Below are 15,227 nucleotides of genomic sequence, written 5' to 3' on the forward strand. Positions count from 1 at the left end.
TTAATCGTAGAATAACTAAGGCAAATGGAAGAAATGTTGAAGTCAGAGTTGAAAAGAAAAGAAAATTTCAAAGGGCAGCTTGAGAAGATAATGTCAAAAATTACTTTTTTAAAAAGATGCAAATATCTAGTAGTAGAAAACCAAAAAGAATACTCTAACACACCTCAAATTGAAAGATATAAAGAAAAATTTAAAAACCTAAGTTGCAATGTTAAAATATTCTATGGGAAAAGTATTGAGCAATTGACTAATCATAAGAAGAAGATGGAAAGAATATACGCAGCCACTGTACCAAAAAGCACTGGTCAACATTCCATTATTTCAGGAGGTAGCATACAAGAAAGATCCAATAGAGCTGAAGGAAGAAATAAAGATTTCACTGAAAGGATTAGCCAAATACAAGGCTTCAGGAACTGATGGAATACTAATTGAAATATTTCAACAAGGTGATGAAGCATTGGAAGCACTTATTCAACTAAAACAAAAAATCTGAAAGACAGCGGTGTCACCAACTGACTGGAGGAGATCCATATTAGCACCCATTCAAAAGAAAAGTGACCAAATAGATTGCTCAAATTATAGGACAATACTGTCAATATCACATGCAATGTGTTAGTCCAAGTTGACTAGAGAAACATCCATAGAAACTCAGATGTATATAAGAAAGAGTTTTATATAAAGAGTAATTGCATATTAAGGAAACATCCCAGCCCCAGTCCATATCAAGTCAATAAGTCTGATAATAGCTGAGATAGTTAAAGTTTATTGTGCCAACCTGGCCAATGAAAGGCCAGAGGTTAATTGAAAGGTGGAGTGATAAGTGGCTCAGCGAGCCTCACCTTTCTAGTTCTTGGGTCTCTTTCTTCCTGATGGTGGAACCAGGGTATAGCTGCCTTAGCCAGTTCCCTGCTTTAGCTAGCAAGGCTCACTTCCTGCAAGACATCCCTGAGGGCCTACTGTCAGAGTACCTGCCTTAACACATCATCAAGGGTCAGGTAGGTGCAATTGCAATAAGTAAAGAATATAGTAGAGTCATAGCATGAGAGATAGACGTGAGAGAGAAATAATGGAGTCAGACATATTTCATGGTAGCAGTGCTCACCTCAGCCTCACTTGGTGGTGCAGGTGGAGGGAGAGAGATGAGAGAGAGAGAGAGAGAGAGAGAGAGAGAGAGAGAGAGAGAGAGAGAGAGAGAGAGAGATTGATTTAATGCTAACCAACCAAGGCTTTTAACATTCTCTGGAGACATGCAAGCCCAGAAGGCATAGTCACAGGAAGGGATTGTGCTATAGGTGATACAGTAATGGGAGGGGGGTGATCTAGGGCTATCTACGCAATAGGAAGAAGAGGGATTGAGGTACACATGTGGGAAGATGGGCAGATCATAGATAGAGTATGGCAGCCTAACTTTGGATATCACAAAGCCAGTTTGACCTGTTCCCTGGCTCAAATGACAGAGACCATTTTCAGTAGGGTGTGAACTCCACCTAGAGGAACCAAGCTAATGGTCACAAGCCTCAGGGAAAAGTAGCCCATTGTCCCTGGCAGCAGGGAGCAGGCCTACCCATGGTGGGAGGCAACAGCAATCTGGAAACTGATTGCCTCAAGGGAAGTAACTTTTACCATTAGCTGCAAGCAGTGTCCTAAATCTAACATGTTTGGGGGAGATGACTTGGGAGAAATATTTCTGTTTCTCACAGCCTACCCTGATGCAGCCTGGGTGTTGGAGTAGCCATGTGGAGACCTCTGCCAGCGCTGAGGTGCTTACACTCTCACAGATTCGGCTTTCCTCCTGCAGTTGGCGTCATTGGGTGTCTTTTGTGAGATGGAGGAGAGCTTTGTGGATTCGTGTCCGACATATAGGCTAATGTTGGACTTGTGAGCTTGAGCAGCACTGGGTTGGAATGTTTTCTTGATATGCACTTATTCTTTATATAAAACTCTCTCTTATACATGAGGTTCTGTGGATTTGTTTCTCTAATTTACCCAGATTAACACATTAACCATATGTCTGATACCAGTCTGCTAGAAGGACAAACTGATCTGTTTTAGAAGAACTATGGCCAAGAATGCTCCTTAGAGGTAACAATGGCAAGACTTCTCACAACTTTGGATTTGTCAGGAGAGACTAGTCCATGGAGAAAGACATCAGGCTTAGTGAAGCAGAGTGGCAGTAAAATGAGAGGAAGACCTGCAACCTAATGGATTTGTTAGGTAGCTTAGCCTCGGGAATTGGGAAGTCCACTTACGCATGCCCAGGAGAGCCAGCAAAAGACAAAAGCTGGATTTTCCCGCCGGTGGGCTTGGATGGGCGTTACACCTGGAGCAGCCCACCTGGGCCAGGTGATTGCAATTCAGCCAATGGGATCCACCTGGGGTCGTTCACCACACCTCCCCCGGAACCCTTGAAAAGGCAGGGACCAGAAGGGAGAGTGTCTCTTGGGTGCCTGGTCTCTTGGTCTTGTCTTGCTTGGGCGGTCTGGTGGTCTTTGTGGGAGGAGAGAGATCCTTGTGTGTCCCGGAGCAGTCTCTGCCATGCCGCATGGTCAAAGGAATCCTATGGGTGCTGCGTAAAACCTGATGCTTCTTTGAACTTTCATTAAATTCACTTGGATCACGAGCCCGTCTTCGGCATGAAATCTTTCTCACGTGGAGCCAAGGACCAAGGCTGAGATTTAGGCCGGAGAGAGAAACCTAACATAAGAGAGAGAAACCTAACATAAGAGAGAGAAACCTAACAGATTGACACAGTAGCTGTAATAATGTGCTCAGACACAGGAACAATTGTGAGGACAGTGCAGGAGCAGGCCATGCTTCCTTCCAATTTTCATAAAGTGACCAGAAGTTTGAACCCACTGAATGACAACTAACAGCAAACACATCACTCCAACTTTAAGAGACTTCAACACAAAGCAATACCAAAAAACACATGTGGCCTTAAAGTTTAATGGAAAAACCCCCCTGTCTTTTAATTTCCATTTTCCACAAAGTTTTGAAGCCTCTCTTTTTGTACTTTTCATATTCTCTATGGTTCGTGGAATCGGAGGAACAAGTTGGTTTATTCATATAATTAGGAAGTTGGTTCTTGCTATTAATGGGAGACTTCAGTTGTAATCCAAGTGTACCTTTGTACTATGTTTTTGCAATATTTTATTACATGGAATATTTTCTAGATACAGATCAAGAGAGTAAGATTGGTGATTAAATTTACATGCTTTATAACCGAGTATCACTAGTCCTATAATTTTTCCTCCACTATATATGTGTTTGGGCACCTAAGTTAACCTGTACTCATTTGGGAGGTGTTAATACGAGAGCATAAGTACCAGAAGGTGACACTAGTCACTGCCATTTTGAAGCTAATTATCATATTTTAAATATATTTATTTTATGAGTTGGTACCCCAAAAAACCTGGAATTTTTTTCAGATCTATGTATTTATTATTTTTAAAAAAATAACTTTATCACCTTCAGTATACTCTCTGTTAGATTTAATATATTTGTCAAATCTCTGATTCCATTCTTGGAAAAATTTTTCAAACTCATCTAGTTGGATGGCTGACAGAGCCTCCCTCATTTTTTTCTTCACTTCTTTTACACCATCAAATTAGAATGAGGTCAGATGAGTAAAGCGCATGGGGCAAGAAAGGCATACCATTTGGGGCCAAAAACTGGTGTACTGATATTTGTGTGTGAGCAGATACATTGTGGTATTGGCAAAATCAGTTCCCCATCTTTCACAAATCAGGCCTTTTTGTCACAGAGTGATATACAATCTTTTCAGAATCACTAAATATAAAGCTTGATTAACAGTTGGACCTGGTGGAATGCACTCCAAATGCACTATCCCCCTCACATAAAAAACAAAAAACAAATGAGCATCGTCTTGGTCTTTGATTTCACTTGAGCTTTGGGTGGACGGGTGGCAAGGCGATGATGGCATTTTCCACCGGCTTGATTGATGTTTGCTTTAGAGGATGTACGAATAGCAGTATGACTTGTCTGGGTTTCTTCAGAGCTGTTCTTTCTAGCATGTTTCCAGATGACTCTCTTTTTGCTGGTCAGTCAGAATCTGGGACATAATTTTTGCAGAGACCCTTCTCATTCCCAAATCTTCCATTAAAATTCACTGAACCCAGCTCCAAGACAGTCCAGATAACTTCCCCATCTCTTCAATGGTTCGTCGTCAGTCTTCAACCAAAACTGCATGGATTTTGTTGACATTTTCATTCCTTTAGGAAGTTGAAGGACAAACGAAATGTCATCAATCGACATTTCACCTTTTTTGAAATGAGAAAGCCACTCGTTTCTCATGCTTGTTTTTCCCAGAGCACTGTCCTTTTAAGTTGTATTCAGCATTACAACAGGTTCTGAAGCATTTTTCCTGATCAAGAAACAAAATTTCACAGCTGCCCACTTTTCTTTTAAATCTGCCATCACCAAAATTGAGGTTTGAGTGAAATGCTTTACGAAAAAATTCACTGTGACCACAGAGAATGTTCCCAGGTGATGCTACCGAGTGCACTAATTTAGAGTGAGTCGCTCAATGTTTGCATAGGTGAGGGTGGGGGTGGGGGCGGGTTGGGGAGAATGTGCATTACAGAAGTTCCACCTGAAGGAGCTTTATCTGATTTCCTTTATGTACTCCCTTGTAAAGCTATTTAACATTTTATAAATTGAGTAGTATAGACTAGATTGTGGGTCAGTAAAACTTTTTTTCTGTAAAAGACAGATTAAGTTTTTAATATTATACAATCTCTGTTTTAACTATTCAGTTGGATTTAGTACAATATACAAATAGATGGGCATGGCTGTATTCCAATAGTTAAAGCAGAGTACTGTAGATTTTAGTAATAAAGCCTTTGTCTGATGTGTCATTGATAAAGATGTTTTCCCAGTCTGTGGGCTCTCTCATTATTCTCTTGTTGAATTTTTTTGATATATACAAATGTTTTATCTTCATTATGTCCCACTTGTCAATGTGTGCCTCATCGCTATTTGTGTCCTTCCCTATTTCCGAAGTCTATGTATTCCCTGTGCCAAAATTCTCAGGTTTGTCCCAATTCCTGCATTGATGGCCCTAATAGTTTAGGGTTTTACCTCAAGGTCTGTGATCCACCTTGAGTTTATTCTTGTGCATGGAGTGAAGTAAGAGTCTTGCTTCATTTTACTGCAGGTAGATATCCATTTTCTCTAGCACCCCTAGTTGAAGAGGGCACCCGCTTTCCATTTCATATTTTTTGGTCCTTATTGATTATCAGTTTTCTCTATGCTGATGATTTTATTTCTGGGTTGTTGTTTTTTTTTTCAGTTCTTTTCCATTGGTCTGATTATCTATCATTATACCAATATCACACTGTTTTGACCACTGTGGCTGTATAATAGGTGCTAAAGTCAGGTAAAGCAAGCCCACCCAGTCTGACCTTATTCTTGAGGAATTCTCTGTTAATTCTGGACTTCTTTCCTGTCCATATGAAGTTGGTAATCAGTTTTTCCATTCTTTGAAGAAATATGATGGTATTTGTATTGGGCTAGCATTAAACTTATATAATGCCTTGGCCAGAACTGACATCTTTACTATATTTAGCATTTCTAACCACGAGCATGGGATATTCCATTTGTTTAAGCCGCTCTTGGTTCCTTGTAAAAGTGTTCTGTAGTTTTCCTCGTACAAATCTTTTTTTTTTTTAAGTCAGGTATATCCCTAGATATTTCCATTTGTGCTTGGCTATTGTGAAGAGTACTACTTTCTTGATCCCCTTTCTTTCTGTGGTCTTATCCGATGTCTACAGCAGTCTGATAGACTTCTGTTTGTTGATCTTGTATCCTGCTACTCTGCCACATTCTTCTAATGCTTCCGGTACTCCTGCTGTGGAACATTTGGGATTTTCTATATTATAAAATCATATCATCTGCAAATAATGATAGTTTCACCTCTTCCTTCCCTAGTGGTGAGCCTTTCAGGATCTATAAACTAAATCCCATCAGAGCACAAATGGAAAAATAAGTAAACTAGTTGGTGAGGGAGAGAAAAGACATATAGAGAAAAATGCCATTGCACCTTTAAGTTAGTTAGGGGCTTGAAAACCTGAAGCTGAGGAGATGGAGATGTGTGAGACTATGAAACCCTATAGGAAAAATCATACACAAATGCATTTTAGAAATAAAACTTAATTTACAAAATGAAAATTTATTCAATACATATCACATAACCTGTTGAACTATTATCCAGAAAAGTCCTGGTGTTTCTTTCATTTTAGAGTTCATAATCCTATGTTCTTTATATAAGATACAGAAGCTTCGTTTTATATAATTTAAAGAAAATTAATATATTTCATAGATGTGTGAGAATATGAAAAATATTAGCTGTATGCTCCATTCTAGAATGTGTTATAAAAATAACTTAAAGGTATATTTTAATATTTCCTTACTTAACATCATATCTCCTCTAAAGTCAATATGTGTTGGATTTGATTCAATCCCACTTGATTTGGTCTTGACACTATATCTCTCTTTAGCATCCAACCTTTTTCTCAGCTCCTCTGGTTGTTTTTATTTATTGTCCCTATTTCATATATTAGCATTCAATCATACTTTCTTGCTATAAAGTGATGGAAATAGTAATAGTGTCACAACCTGTCTAAATTCAGGGAGGGAGTAATAACCAAAATCAGGCCAAAGCATATTCCCATGAAATGGCGATAATGTCTACCTTCACTCTTCATACATTTAACCAATTATAACATTGGTTATCTTTATTAGGGCATTCTTTACTTCTGGGTTCAATAGTCCATTACAATGAACACTCAAACTTCTCAGACTATACTTAAAGTTAAGTGGCAGTTAAGTGACATATTAAGAAAACGAGGGAGTTCGTTGCCTCAACCTATGAGCTACACCACCTGTGAGCCAAGCCAACCCGTGGATCCTGTTGCCAGAGCTTGAGACTCCAAGACCTGCACGTGGAGGGGACTCATGGGCCTCACCTGAACATGAGGACCTCCCATTGCAGTCCTCCCATGCCCCCCCCCCCCCCCGCCCGTCTCCCAGCGGCTCGGCCCCTTGGAGGCAGCACTTGGCAGGCAGTTCAGGGCCCTTCCCCAGAGATCGCCATCTTTACCGCTGCTCTTCCAGCTCATATCACTGTCCCGTCACTTGGCTGACATAGCCGAGGCTCCAGTGGAGTTAGGGCGGAGGAGGCAGTTGGCCAACAAATGTAGACGTCCGGAATTATCCGAGCAGAGTACGGCACGCTCCCTAGCCGCTCTTGGAGCTAGGTGAGACCAACACGCTAAGTGGGGATGGCACAGACCACTATGCACCGGGCCCAACCTCTTCACCTCTTCTCGCCGCACCTGCCAGCGAGGGCAGAGCCACAAGGTGGAAGGAGCCTGACTCCTGAGAGGGCGGAGAGCAGAGCCACAGCAGGACTGCGTGACGGGATCAAGCTCCCAAGTGGAGACAGACTAGGGAGAAAGGCCTGGTGATCTCCTCCCAAAAGTGAGTCCTTAGCAGCCTTAAGGATCATAAGAGCGCTGTCCGACTTGGTTGCTCTTGAGAGCCTCTGAAGGTTAAGGATGCGGCCAAGAGCCAGGCAGGCAGGTGGCTTCCAGCAGCTGGGGTAAGAGAAGGAAAGCAATTCTCTCCCAGAGTCTCCCGCACCACGGCTCTGCCAACACCTCACTTCCTGTCGTCACACCCATGTCCGATCTCTGATCTTCCGGACGGTAAGCTAGCACCTGTGCCGTTACAGGCGGCTCCACCTGGGCTAATTTGTTGCGGCAGCAGCAGCAGGGAGCTAACAGCGCAATCATTTACACAGTCACGAGTTCACGGAACAAGGACTTGCTGTCAAAGGCCCTCCGTTAGTCCCACCCCACAGCAGCCCCACGCGCAGTTCAAGGGAACGCTGCCCAGACCACTACGCTCCACGAGACTTTCACCGGTGGGTTGGTGGAAGCAGATTGCCAGGACTGTCTGAAGCTCTGCTCAAACAGCAAGATGGGAGCCTCCGCTAACAGGTGGTGGCGGTGCTGGAGGCGCCTGGCCGGGAATCGGACCCACGTCTCCCGCAACATCCCTGAGCATCTGGTGCACGCCAAGCACGCAGGCACGTCCTGCTCTTCACCCTCTGCCGAGACGGATAAGATGTCCCGGCACCGAACTGATTTCTGGCGGCCCCCTTACAAGGAGTCCTGGTGGCATGGCGGTGCAAGTGCTGACTTTGCACTCCCAGGCCGGCGAAAGGTGCAGCGGTTTCCTCCGCAAAGATGGCAGCCTTGCAAGTCCCACAGGCCGCTCTCCTGTCAGGCCGGTTGGAGGAGTGGGAATTGACTCAGTAGCAGTGAGTGTGGTACATCTTTCAAATAATACATTTATTTTCTAACCAAAACCACCATCAAGTTGATGCCGGCTCATGATGAGCTGATAGGACGCTGTAAAACTGCCTGTGAATTTCTGAGAAGACAACTCTTCATGGGAGTAGAAAGCCTTGTCTTTCTGCGAAGAGTGGCTGGTGATTTCGAACTGCTGGCCTTGTGGACCGCAGTCTAATTCATAACCACTCCACCACCAGGGCTCCCAGCACCAAGACAGAGGAAGGAATGTAGGGAAGCAACAACATGCAAAGATCCGAGAGAGAACCCTGTGTGTCGTGAGTAAGGATGTGTTTAAAACCAATTAAGCTACATTGAATTAAAGGCCTACGAAGCTCCAGCCTGTTCCTATCTGGTCGGGTTGTGGGGCCAACGTGGTGAAATGAACCAGCAGAAATCTGGATTTTACCCCAAATCTTCTAAATCTTTCTGTGCTGCAATTAACTCAGATAGTTTTTCAAATGCCGCAGGCCAAACCAAACAGATCATAGCGCCTCTCTGCAAGCTCCGATTTAAAAAAAAAAAGAAAAAGGGGAAGACACCTCGGGGGACAGCTCTGTGCAGGTGTGTTCTGGCTGGCCTCCTGCCCAGAGTCTCCTCTTCGCTCCGGGGGACTCCACCCCAGCCCCGCTGCTCTCTCTGGGAAGGGAGGCTCCAGTAGGTTGAGCCTCCCGCTCCACCCAGCTGGCAGGGTCACACCACCCTCTTCCTTGCCCGGGCCTGGTGCACAGGAGGGGTCAGTAAGCACGACATCGCCCAGAGCTTCACCTCTCCTGGAAGGGGCAGGGACCGGACTTGGAGGCGGGCTCACCAGGTACGTCTGCAGTGCTAGGACAGATGGTTCCCAGGTGGCCCCATTGACCGGGTTCCATCCCAATGACTGCTCCATCATACGGGAGCTTTCCACCCTTCCTTGCTGTGGCGACACTGTCGCGGGTTAGATGTGGTTGAGTCCGTTCCAGCTCATAGGGACCGCCCAGTCCTGCGCCCTCCTCACAACTATTCTTATCAGCCACTGTGTTAACCCATCCTGCCCAAGGCCTTTCTCTTTTTCACTGTCCTGCTTTCCCAAGCTTGATGTCCTTCTCCAGGGGCTGATCTCTCTTGACGACATGACCAAATTACATGAGATAAAGTGTCACCCTCCTTACCGCTAAAAAAAAAAAAAGAAGAAAACTAGGTATAACTTACGATCATGATCAAGAGGCTAAAAAGACAAATATAAATCAGAGGGCATGTGGTCAGTCTCCCTTTAGTGCAGGATAGTTACTCAATGCCTCTTGGCCATGCAAGACCCTTCTCAGCTCCCTGAGGACAAAGTCCTTTTGGCTCTGCCATTTGTCATTACCTGCTGTAACACTGGGATCCTTTCAAGCCTCTTACCACTAATGCTTCTGCTGCATCCTCTCTGGCTACGCTATTGCACCCCATCTGTAGCTCTCACTTTCTTCAGGTTACAGCTCATGACCAAGTTGTCAGTGTTTGAGAAAATCCTTTGCTTCATCTCTGCTTTCCTCCTCGTGCTCTTTACTACATCCTTCTGCTTGAAAAACCTTTGTACAAACACAAACGTACACGAAACTCTCTATCAATTTTAATATGTTTCTTACCCCTCACTCTCAAGCAATCCCCATTCAGTAAACCACACAAATTCATTTACGCAGTAGGCCATAATAATTGCATTTGCATAGTTTATTTATTTGAATAGTTTTATCAGGCAATCCCTTAAAGTTACACATTAATCACAGAGCATGCTTCAGGGGAAGGGTAGACAAATAGACCTATTGTTTACAGTTTACCCAGACAATGTCAATCACTGTGGGCGTAAGTAAAACATCCTCTGAAGTAGAAATGAGGACAAAAGTAACTCCTTGGAGTTTTGGGGATGGGGTGAGGTGGGGTGAAATATCTCAAATTTTTATCTGGTTTGGTTTGGTTAAAGGACCAAGCCCAAAAGCCAAAAGAACAAAATTAATTTCATCACACTTGCCCATCACTGCCCTAGAACCATTCTTACCAAAGACACCAGTAATTTGGATGTTCTATGGGTAATGCTCAATCCTTAACCCTTTTGTCCTTATTCAGCTACTGCTTTCTCCATTTGTTTACTTGCTTGGCTGTCATTCTTTGATGGGGTTCCTCTTCATTATTGTCCTTTCCACCTTAAGCATCATGGAGGCATGTGTCTCTCCTTCTACTGCAGTGCACTTGGGCTGCACACTACAGGTTCTTCTCTACTCCTCATTCTTACAGTTTTTAAAATGCTCTGATGGTTATAACCGCCATCGATACACTGATTCCTCTAAAATTTGTCTATATGTCTGAATGATCTCTGAATAAAATTTCATAGGGTAATTGCTTTGCCAGCTGCTAAGTCAAAGTGATTCATATTCATAGTGAACCCATTACACCAAAAAGAAACACTGTCCAGTTCTACCCCATTCTTACAATTGTTATGTTTGAGGTCATTGTTACAGGCTCTGTATCAATTCTCTCTCTCTCTCTCTCTCTCTCTCTCTCTCTCTCTCTCTCTCTCTCTCTCTTTGGCTGATTTATTTTTCCTAAGTAGACTGTCCTCTTTTTCCAGCAATTGTTGCCTCTTTATAGCCTATCCAAAATGCATGAGATAAAATCTTACCATCCTTGAATCTAAGAAGCATTCTGGTTGTTCTTTAGAAAAGCAAAACAAAACAGATATTTGTTTATTCTACTGGCAATCTATGGCAAATCTAATATCCTTCTCCAGCATAATAATTCAAATGCACCATATTTTTGTCTTTTTACTCAATTTTCAGTATTAGCATGTATATAGATAATTAAAAATGATGGGTTAGATATGACAATGACAACAACAAAAATATTGGGGGGGGGTACGTGGAGGTGGGAGGGCATAAATGGGAACTGATATCAAGGAGTTCAATGTAAAAGAAAATGTTTTGAAAACGAATGTTGTAGCAAATGTACAATACTGCTTGAAGTGATGGACCTATGGAATGCTACAATATCTGTAAGAACCCCCAATAAAAGGATTACTTTTTAAAAATGCTATGGTCAGGTCAAGCCCACCTTCATCCATTCCTGGCTAGCCCAGGTTTCTACATACTGCCGTTTATGCCAACCCCCCCAACAGGAAGATGAAAAGAAGAAGGTCTACTTGTAGCAGCTAGGCAAGTGACAGGACTAAGATGTTGTGAAAAATGCTGACGCTCAGCGCAACAAACCTATCAAGTAAAGGGCTTGTTTTGCTTAGAGGTAGTTTACGAACAAGAGTCTTGCAAAATGAGTAGAATAAAGGAAACCTAGGCAGACACTGTCTCCACAACAATGGTGGCATTTCATAGGAGGACGCACAGCTTTCTTTCTTTGCTTTTATTTCATAAAGTTTTATAAAGAAAAGAGAAGAACGCATGTCTTCATGTGAAAAGCTTAAGAATTCAGGGAAAGTATGAATAAGTGACTTTTTTCCCCCCTCAGGATTAAGCTGGGGGTTAATGATGAATGATCATGAAGGCATTTCCAACATTTTTAATGGCATTAGAATTTTAACACATTAAAGAAGTCTGTGAAACAGATTTGCCCAGTGCACTGTGATGGCTGCTTTCATAGCATTGTTTGTAGATACAAAATAATTATATCTTTGATAAAGCCAACGTTTTCTTTGTTTACCGTGATGTTTCTTATTCTTTCAGCTGGGAGGATTTTTGTTCCTTTATGTTGACATGCAATTCATGCTGAAGGCTCTCCAAATGTTGACTTGCAGCAGTAAGTACTTAAAATAGTCTTTGATTTGAGCAAGAAAGGTTGTGCCACCTGCATATGCAGTTGTTAATTAGCCTTCCTCTTATCTCGATGCTGTGTTTTTAGTTTTCTTTAATATATTCTAGTTTCTCAGATTATTTTTTTAACTTCCAAAGTGAATAAGTGTGATGACAGACTGAAATCCTGATATACCCCATTCTTGATTTCACATCATTCAGTATCTCCTATTCTGTTCAAATTTTCTCTTGCTCTACATGTGTTACACATGAGCACAATTAAATGGTGTGGAACTTCCATTATTCCCAATATTTTCCACAAATTGATTGCAGTTGTGTCATAGTCAGTAATAGGTAAATCTCTTTCTCATATTAGCTACTTTAATCCAAGATCTATCTGACATTAACAATGATATCTTTCATTTTACATTCTCTTTTTCATTGAGCTAGGGTCTCTTTCAATTACAGTTCGTGTATTATTGCAAGTTTTAAAAATGATCTCCAACAGAATTTATTTGTGTGTCATATTGATGATAGTGTTCAATAGTTCCCATATGGTGTTGAATAATCTTTCTTTTATTTGGTCTGTTAGATAGCTATGTTGCAAATTTGTTCACATAGATAAGTGAGCAACTTCGTGATGCATTCATTTGCTGAAGCATTCCAATTGTTATTCTGTGAATTCTTATTACCCTGTTTTTCACCAAGCTTTCAGTACAGCTAAGTCATCTTCTTTCAATACTATAGATTGTGATGATATGTTACTTCCTGAAATAGTTGAATATCAACCAGTTATGTTTTATACAGTGATTTATGTATTCCTTCCTTTTTTGATGCTTACTACATCATTTCATTTTTGCTCATAGAATCCTTGAATAGTTAGACTCAAAGCTTGAATTTTTCTTCAGCTCTTTCCATTCTAGAAATGTCAAGTATTCTCTTTTGACTTTCCAGGCCAAAGTTTTGTACATTCCATTATCTTGCTTCAACTTTGTTAGCTGCCCTTTGAAATCTTTAGTTCACCCATTTCACGTTATTATTTTTTGCACTATTTGTAGCTACTCTGAATACTGAAGCAAGTTAAGAATCTCTTCTAGCATCTGTTTGGTCTTTTCTATTTATTTTCAATATTATTTTACTTTCCTATTTTTTTGTGTGTCCGTGAAGTTATCCCATACCTTTTCTAGTCTTTTGTCATTAATGTTAAATATGTCAGATCTGTTCTGGAAATAGTCTCTAAATTTAAGTTGTGTGTCCTTTAATTTGGATGTTTACTTTCATGGACTTTTTGTAATGTTTTATTTTTTCAGCATCAAATTGAATTTGAACATAGCAATTTATAATCTTTCTACAGTTGGCCCATGATCTTATTCTGACTTATAGTATCAAATGTATCCATTATTTTTAAAGTATTTTTAAAATATGGTCAAAGTGCTTAAGAATACAGCAATGGATTCTCTATATCTTGAGATTATTATTAACTAAAATAAGCATGTGAGAATTTGAGTATAATGTGTGGCTAGATTGAAATCTTGATAGAATTGGAACAATTTTAAAAAGAAATAGGACATGTGTATTAAATATATCCTTGGATTAGGTGATAGAGTCACTTAATCAGTCGATAAAATGAAAAATAACCTTCCACTTTTTAAATTAAAATATGAATTTGATAATTTAAATACTATATTCCCCTTTATCTAGAAGAATATTGCAAATAGATATTTCTTTCCAAATAGACAATAACTAGGGCAAAGACCCAAATTACTTAGGGAATAATAACAAACAAACACCTACTTCAGATTTTCTGTGTTAATAGAAGTAACCATCAAACTAAATACTCAAATCTAACTGACATTTTTATTGAAGCAAATATATTGAATACCATTTTATGAAATATGTGTTTGTTGTATGCAAAACTTCATCTCTAGTGATGCTAATTAAATGCATACTTTGTGTTTCTTGATCTAATAAGGTCTTCACAATAATATAATCCCATTACTACATGAAAAAAATATGTATTTTCAACTTTTAATTTCATATAACTTTATGTCACCAAAGTACTAATCAGCACCTGCTAATTAGCCTATGGCTATGGGAAATTGAACAGGAATTAATCTTTAAATTTTTAGTTTGGAAGTTTCAAGAATTAAGGTTCCAATTAAATTGAAAATACATTGCATTAAATAATTTCACGTGGGCTATATTTTACACTGCCGGTATGATTTAGCAAAGCAGTAACCAATATCTACGTCAGAATACCAAAGTGACAGACTCAGTGAGGGGAAAAGCATATGAATGATAAAGAGAAAAGTTCATTAAATTTGAAAGCACAAATCAAACTAACTTATCGACTCTGCAAAGGCATATTATACTAAACTATGGACAGCAATGAGAAGAATAAGAATTCCAAAGCACTTCATTGTGCTCAGGTGGAACTTGTATATGGAACAAGAGGTAGTGTTGTGAAGAGAACCAATAAATACTGTGTGGTTTGAAATCAGGAAAGGGATGCATACCATTCAATCGTATGCTCAGCAGATAAACATGAGGATGAAAAGGAATGGGGCATCAGAATTGGAGGAAGATTTATTAACAGCCTTGGCCATGCAGATGACCCAACTTCATTTGCTGAAGATGAAGGGGCAGTGAAGCACTTATATATGAGGATTAATGATGGCAGCCATTCTGTGTGAACCAATGCAAAGAAAACAAAAATACAACCGGATCAATAGGGAACATAACAATAAATGGAGAAACAATTAAATATGTCAAGTATTTTTATCTTGCCTTGATCTACAATTAGTTCTCTTAAAAGTAGAAAGTGGTAGTCAAGGAATCAAACAATGCATTGAATTGAGTAAATCTGCTGTACAAGACATCTTTAAAGTGATGAAGAGCAGACTGCCAGCCACAGGACTAAGGGGACCCCAACTCAAGCCATGCTCTTCTCATTCACCTCATATGAACTCAAAAGTTGGATATTGAATAAGGAAGACCCAAGCGGAATGGATATATTTGAATTATAGTGTTGACAAAGAGTATTATAAATACTAAGGGCTACCAGAATAATAAACAATCTTGTCTTGGAAGAAATACA

This window comes from Tenrec ecaudatus, chromosome 1, assembly GCF_050624435.1.
Source record: "Tenrec ecaudatus isolate mTenEca1 chromosome 1, mTenEca1.hap1, whole genome shotgun sequence".
Classification (NCBI taxonomy): Eukaryota; Metazoa; Chordata; class Mammalia; order Afrosoricida; family Tenrecidae; genus Tenrec; species Tenrec ecaudatus.